Below are 7,930 nucleotides of genomic sequence, written 5' to 3'. Positions count from 1 at the left end.
ATAATCTATGGGAAGCTAGTGATGGTTTTTGAACAGGAGAAGTACCGTGGTCAGCCCTACCAATATTATGCCTCTCTGAATGCTGCCTAAGCTGAATGAGCTTTTTTGAGAACTATGGTATCCTTCTGACTCCCACTGAGCTTCCAGTCCACCAAAACCCAAGAACTTTTTTTATATTTACTGCTATCTAGTTATGCTTCCCCCATCTGGCACTCATGAGTTCTGAACCCAAGTATAAGCGCAGACTCAGTCCAACATCCCAAATTATCAGGATGTTTTTTGAACCCTAACTTTGTCATCCAATGTGTTAACTAGCTATCCCTCACAGTTTTGTGCCATCTGCAAAGCTGACAAATATGTCATTGATGCCTACATCTAAGTCATTTATAAGTTAAACAATTGATCTCTGGGGAGACCTATTACAGACACCTTCCAAGGTGACATTGAGCTGCTAATCATGTCTATGCCAATAACTCTCAGATCTATATATGCAATCTTAATCTCTCTCCTGAATCCTAGTCCCACTTCATCCACTGTCGATAAGTGTATCTTCAGCAGGATAAACAATGCGTCCACAACAAAGATCCTTATCTTTTCCCCTACACCTGCCCCTCCTCCACATACCTCTATTTCTTTTGAAATTCTCCCCATCATTCAGTTAGGCAACTTTGGAATCATCCTTGAATCTTCATTCTCCCTCATCTTCCATATCCAATCAATTGCTAGATCTTATCAATTCTACCTCCTCTCATCTCTTGTATTCATTCCTTTCTCTCCCATGCACTTGGCCACTATCACCTCCTAATTGTACTGTGGGTTAAAAACCTCTTGCTTGGTAGCCCTGCTTCTAGTTTCTCCTCCTCTCTAATTCATCTTCTTACAGCTGCCAAAATAACCTTACTAAGACAGAAGGCTGATCATAGTACTTCTTCAGCTCAAAAACCATCACTGGCTCCCCATCACTGTAAGGTAAAATACAAACTCCTTGTGGTTGTTGTTTGTCCTTTGTTTTCAAAGAGGACCAATGAATCACAGGGTGATGTCTTGACTCCTGACAAATTCCTTAGCCTGGAATTAAAAGCCTTCCACAGTCTGGTTCCCACTTACTTTCCACTCTTTTTCATACTATTCCCTTGACAGACCTCACATCTGAGCCAAGCTAGATTGTTAACCATTCATCAAACTCAATATAGCTCCTGCCTCTGTGCATTCACAAAGCAGACCTTTCTGCCTAAAACAAATTCCCTCCTCATCTCTACTTCTTAGAAACCTGTCTGCCCTCTGTACTTGGAAGGCACTTCCTCTGCCTTTCAGACTCCATCTTCTTTCAAGGCTCAGCTCAGGAACTGCCTCTTCTGTGAAGACTTCCCAGATCCCCTCTCTTTTCACCCAGTTGTTGGTATTCTCTACTCAATTTGCCTTCTGCTCTATTATTATCTGCATACATGTTATCCCCCCAAATAGAATATAAACTTCTTGAGGCCTGGGATGGTTTGAGTTTTGCCTTTGTATCCCCACTGCCTAGGAAGGTACTTAGCAAATGTTTATAGAATTAAATTGAATTACTGCTCTTTGGTCAAGTCTTTCAACCAGTTCTGACTACACCATCATCTTTCAATTTTGTCCCAAAGGATAGGATAAGAGACATGTTATCCTCAGCAAATGGTTTGATAAAATCATATAATCATCTATTTTCAGAGCCAAAGGGCACTTTAGAGCTTTTCTGGTCCAACTCCATCATTTTGTAGATAGGTCAAGTGACTTGCTCAAACTCACACAGTTAGTGACAGGGCCAAAATTTGAACCCAGGTTCTTGGGTGCCAAATCCAGAAGTTTTTCCACTGAACCAGTAGATGCAAAGAAATAATGACAATAATACAAATATATTCATTAAGCATTTTATTGTTAGAAAGTGCTATGTAAATATCATGTCATTTGATCTTTACAATATCCTTGAGAGATAGGCACAGCAAGCATTATTTTCCCCATTTTATAGATGAAAGGCCAAGTGATTTACCCAATGCCAAACAATAAATAGCAAAGCCAGAACAAATATAGTTTAAAGAATAGCACCTCAGGTACAAAATTTAGGAACAAAGTAGTCATTCTTTATGTTGGTTTGAGCAATTAGGAGTGAAAATTTACACCCACAATACTAATGTTCAAGTATTATTTTAATGACTGAAAAAGCTGAGGCCATGGAAGACAGTACAGAAAATGTCAGTGTTCACCTTGAAGCTCCAGGCAGCAGCATCAGTGAGAAGGCAGAGAAGGGAAATACCTGCCCAGTGACCCTGAGACAATCAAGGCCTGTTGTCCAAATAACACCTCAGAACTGGGAATTGGCTGCAGGCTGCCCCATTACATACTTAGTCAGGCTGAAAACAAAATCAATGGTCCAGCCGATTCCAGGTTATTGTCTCTGACCATATGGGTGACATTGTTCAGATGACATCAAGTCTCCAAACTATTTTTACCTGCCCTTGATTTCACTAAGTTAAAAAGTACATCACTTATGACACATTCAAAGGAAGTCAACCAAATCTGTAGTAATAGACCATTAGTCTGGCAGCAAAACCAGAATATTAACATTAATGAACAAAACTCAAACCTAATTGAGGCATATGCTTGCTTACTTACAGGACAAATTCAAACATGTGCTTTGACAGTAAGTGAAGAAAACAAACAGATTTCACTAAAGCGTGTCCCACTCTGCCAAGCAGAGGTCCTGGATCAAAGGTAAACAACATGGCAAATACACAAACACAGCCACTCCCAATAATTAGGTCTTAAAGATTCCAAGCTAAGTTTTTTGATCCTGCTCAAAAGCTCTGCCTCTAAACAATCCCTTTTCTCTTTTTGCCTTAATTTGTTCAGATTGAAAACAACAACAACGACAAAGTGACTGCAAAAGAAGCTGTAAAAAAAATTTTCCCCTCCCTCTCAAACTGGAAGTGCTAACAATGCATGTTTAAAACTCAAGTATTCAACAGCATTTATTTTATTATTTATACTGATTCAATGAGGTTGCACACACTGAGCCAGTAAGCTGGAAAAACTGACTTCAAACCATATTCTCACCCACCTTTCAAAATGATAGCAAAACCTGGCCATCTATATATCAAAGGAAGGAAACCAGAAAGGTTTTAGAAAAGCAGTCTGAATGCAAATTTAGGTATATTTTCTTTGAGATGTATTTTCATATATAAACCTACTTTCCCCAAAAGCTGCATCAAGGAGAGAAGCTCTTTTCTCACTAGCATTATTATTCAGACTGGTAAGAACTTAATACTGCCAAAAGGCAAATGAAACTGGAAACTCTCTAGTTCTGATCCCATTTTCCCTTAATGACTAAGGAATTTTAAAGTTACTAAAAAACTAAAGTGCACATAGCTTTTCTTTCCAAACCAACACTATGAAGAGTTGAAAATAAAATTTGACATTTTTAACCTTCAAAGTAATTTGCCTTGTATTTTTTAAAGAATCCATATTGCTGGCCACCAAATTCACTGGCAACAGAATGAAAATGAAGACTTGGTAACTTTCAAGGCAAAGATGGCAGTAATTTTTAGCTGGAGAGAATGGCCTGTCATGATGCTATCTCACCCAGCACTTTGTTTCTGAACAAGATAAAATCTGAATGGTCAAAAGAAACATGTATCCGTCTTGTTTTTAAAGATCTCCAGAATAGAGCGATTTGGAACTATGCCAAAGGGCTATAAAACTGTGCATACCCTTTGATCCAGCAATACCACTACTAGGTCTGTATCCCAAAGAGATCATAAGAAAGGGGAAAGGACCTACATGTACAAAAATATTCATAGCAACTCTTTTTGTGGTAGCAAAGAATTAGAAATTGAGGGGATGCCCATAAATTGGGCAACAGCTGAACAAGTTGTAGTATATGAATGTAACGGAATACTATTGTATTATAAAAAATGATGAGCAGGTGGATTTCAGAAGACTTGGAAAGACTTACATGAATTGATGCTGAGTGAAGTGAGCAGAACTAGGAGAACATTGTACACAAAAACAGCAATATTATGTGATGATCAATTAAGATAAACTTAGCTCTTCATAGCAATGCAATGATCCAAGTTCCAAAAGATTCATGATGGAAAATGGTATCCACATCCAGAGAAAGAACTATGGAGTCTGAATGCAGATCGAAGCATATTATTTTTTCCCTTTTTTTTCTTTCTTGTGGTTTTTCTCTTTTGTTCTGATTCTTCTTTCACAACATGACTGATATGGAAATATTGCTTGCTGTCTTGGGGTGGGGGAGGGAAGGAAGGGAGGGAGAAAAATTTGGAACTCGAAATCTTATAAAAATGAATGTGAAAACTAAAAAAAGGCAAAGAATGTATAAAGATCTTAAGAATTCTGTGAAACCCAAGGCCCAACACTGATGTTTAAAGAATTCTGTCCAGATCACAAGAGACAACAATCTCAAAATGGCAAATGGTCAATCTACATATAGATGCCGCATTCAGTTCTGAGAAACATAATTTAGAAGGGACAAATTAGGATGTCCAGAAGGAGGATGGACAGGATGGTAAGGATCTAGAAATTAGATCAGACCAGCAGTAGTTGGAAGAGTTTCAGAGCAAAAAGAAATTGTGTTGGTCACCAACCCCAACACCTTGATTTTACACATGAGAAAACAAGATAGCTGTCTTCAAGCAGCTGAAGGACTGTCAAATAGAAAAATAGACTATGCTAGTTCTAGAAGGCAAAACTGGGGTAGGGAGCAAGGACTGGATATTACAGGGAGACAGTTTCCAGTTTTGTCAGAGAGGGCTTTCTAATGCTTGGAACTGTCCCACAACAGAACAGGACGTCTCTAGGGCCAGTGAGCTCTCTCCTACTAGAGGAGTTCCACAAAAATTGGATGAATATTCATGAGGGGTACTACAGAAGAGATTCTTGCATTGAGAAGGAAGACAGACTAACCTCTAAGATCCCTTCCAAATCAAATTCTATGATTCATTCTCACTACTAGAGAGTTCTTCCTAAAGAAAATACCTTTCCCAAGAGAAAGGGTTTTTTTTTTACCATGCAAGGAATAAAGCAGATCATAAAAGATAAAATGGACAATTTTGATTGAATAAAATTGAAATGTTTTTGAACAAAATCAATAGTTAAAATTAGGAAAGAAATAGTTAACTGGGAAAAATCTTTACAGCAAGTTTCAAAGACAACGATCTGATATCTAAAATATATAAGAAACTGATTCATAAATATATATATATATATATATATATAAATGATAACCATTTCCCAATAGATAAATGATTCGAGGATATGAATAGGCAGTTCTTGAAGGAAGAAATCTAAGCTATCAACAGCCAAATGAAAAAAATCTAAATCATTAATAATAGAAAAATGCAAACTAAAACAACTTTGAGGGTCCACATCAAACCTATCAAACTAGAAAAAAAGACAATAACTAAAACAATTATTTGGGGTAGGGGGAGGACTGTCTGAAGACAGATCCACTAGTGCATCATTGGTAAAACTATAAATTGGTTCAGTCATTGTGGAAAGGAATTTGGAATGTCACCCAAAAGTCACTAGAACATGAGTACTCTTTGACAGATTGATGTCACTACTAAGCTTATACCCCAAAAAAGATCCAAGACAGAAAAAAAAGATGCATATGTACAAAAATATTTATAAGTTAATGTTTGGCCATTCCAAAGAACTAGAAGCAAAAGGGTTTCCCATTAACTGAGCAATGGCTGAACAAGTTATGGTGTATTAACATGATGGACTATCATAAAAAATGACAAAAGGGACAGTTTCAGAGAAACCTAAGAAAACTAGTATGAACTGATGCAGAGTGAAGGCAACAGCACCAGGAGAACAAATTATATAACAATAACATTATACAGAAAACAACTTTGAAGAATCAGTGGAATAACTAACCACAACTCCAGAGGACCAATGATGAATCCCTCTACCTACAAAAAGATGATGAGCTAGCTCATGGTGCTGAATGAGACAAGCATTTTTGGACATGACAAACATATGCATTTGTTTTACTTGTTGATGCTTATTTGTTATAATAATTCTATGTTTTTTCTTTTTTTTCAATGGGGTGGGGAAACTTTGATGAAGAGACAGGAGCTACTGACAATGTTGCCAAAAAGAAGAAAGAAAAGAGGGTCACAAAAATATTCTTATATATACAGAATAGAACAAAAGGAAGTTCAGAAGGAAACACAAACAGAACAATTTTTTAAAGTAATTTGTTGAATTTATTACATCCTTTTTTAAAAAAAACTATGCATAATAGAGATTTATGGTAACCCCTTTTTCTGTTCTATTTTCCACACAGAAATGTTCATTTTTTTGTGTGTTTTCTAAGTTTAGAGTAAAAAATAAAATTTAATTTAAGCAAAGTATTCTTTTTTTTCTCTTTTTTGCTCCATCTGAGTCTTTCCTGCTATCATTCAAGTCCATTCTGGTAAATAAGGGATGGCCAAAGCATAAATTTCAAAGCATTGCTTATTCCTTCCACACACCTCCACTCTTCAAAATTTGTCTACACACTAGCATTCTGGATTGATTTACTCTTCCTCACACTGGCCCACTAGTTATTTCCCAATCACAAAATTCCTTTTCCTTCCTCAATGCCTTTGCAACATGCCTGGAACACTCCCTCCTCCAGATCTCCATCTCCTGTGATCCTTAGCTTCCAGCAGGCCTCAGATCAAGTCCCACATTCTATACAAAGCCATTCCTCATCTCCCTGACACCACCCACCTCTACAATTATTAGTGTTCCTGATCCCAAAATGACCTCGTATAGATTTTGTACTGATTTATCTGAGTACATGCTGCTTTCCCTCACTGTAGAATATAAACTCCATGGAAAGCTGTTGGAGGTTTTTTGTCTTTGTGTCTTCAATTCATAGCATAGTGTCTCGCATGGAGGAGGCATTTAACTTCATTCTGTTGGATTTCACTGAATTACTGTAAGCCAGGTTCTAAGAAAACATCATTAGTGCTACTCTTTGGGACACCTGCCCAGGCTTTGCCAACAGGCACAACTGAAATGTCAGTCTGGGAGACACAGGAAAGACTGTGGCAGTTGTGAATATTTTACAAGTTCAATAGCTGCTGTACTCCTAGGACAGAGGCTCAGATCAGAGGGCTTGGTCAATACAAGAAAAATAAGAACCATTTCTTAGAAAAGATAGAGTAACTTACTACCTCCTATTATTGTGGGATGCACCCAAAATATGCATCACTCATTTCCTAAAAACTATGTCCAGAGGTACCGTGTGATTTGGTCGTGTGTGTGTGTGTGTGTGCGCGTGCGTGTGTGTGTGTGTGTGTGTGTGTGTGTGTGTGTGTGTGTGTGTGTGTGTGTGTCCAGGGAGTGTGAGGTCTGACTCTTAGGATACACTGTGATAAAAGATAAGAGGGAAGTTGAGCAGCCACTGGTGGGTAGAGGGAAACTTTGGTAAAAGTGAGCACACACCAATACTTGTGGAAAGGGAACATTTTGGCACACTTTTAGAATATTTACTTATCAGGCACCAAAGGACAAGCCTCTGGAAACTCCATAATTCTGATTGCTCCCCTCTCCTTTTTCTTTCATTTTAAACTTTTAGAAATATATTTTTACATTTTATTGGTCAAGACTATTATTTCATTGGTATAGGGTATTATCTATGCCCTCCACCAATGCAGACGTAGCTCTTTCTCACTTAAGAATCTCAGAGAGTTGACTTGCATTGAGGAGTTAAATGACTTGTCTAAGGACATATGGAGCCAGGTCTTCCAGACTTTCAGGGCAGTCTGTTTTCCACCATGATACACTGTTGTCCTTTTTTTTTTTATGAGATTTTTAAATAATAGGGAAATATTTGGAAGGCTTCCTTAATAACTAGAAGTTTCTGTTATTATAAAATTAACATGAA

Source organism: Phascolarctos cinereus, unplaced genomic scaffold, assembly GCF_003287225.1.
Source record: "Phascolarctos cinereus isolate Bilbo 61053 unplaced genomic scaffold, phaCin_HiC Scaffold_9;HRSCAF=440, whole genome shotgun sequence".
NCBI lineage: Eukaryota > Metazoa > Chordata > Mammalia > Diprotodontia > Phascolarctidae > Phascolarctos > Phascolarctos cinereus.
The sequence above is the reverse complement of the archived record's forward strand: the minus strand, read 5'-3'. Positions refer to the sequence as shown.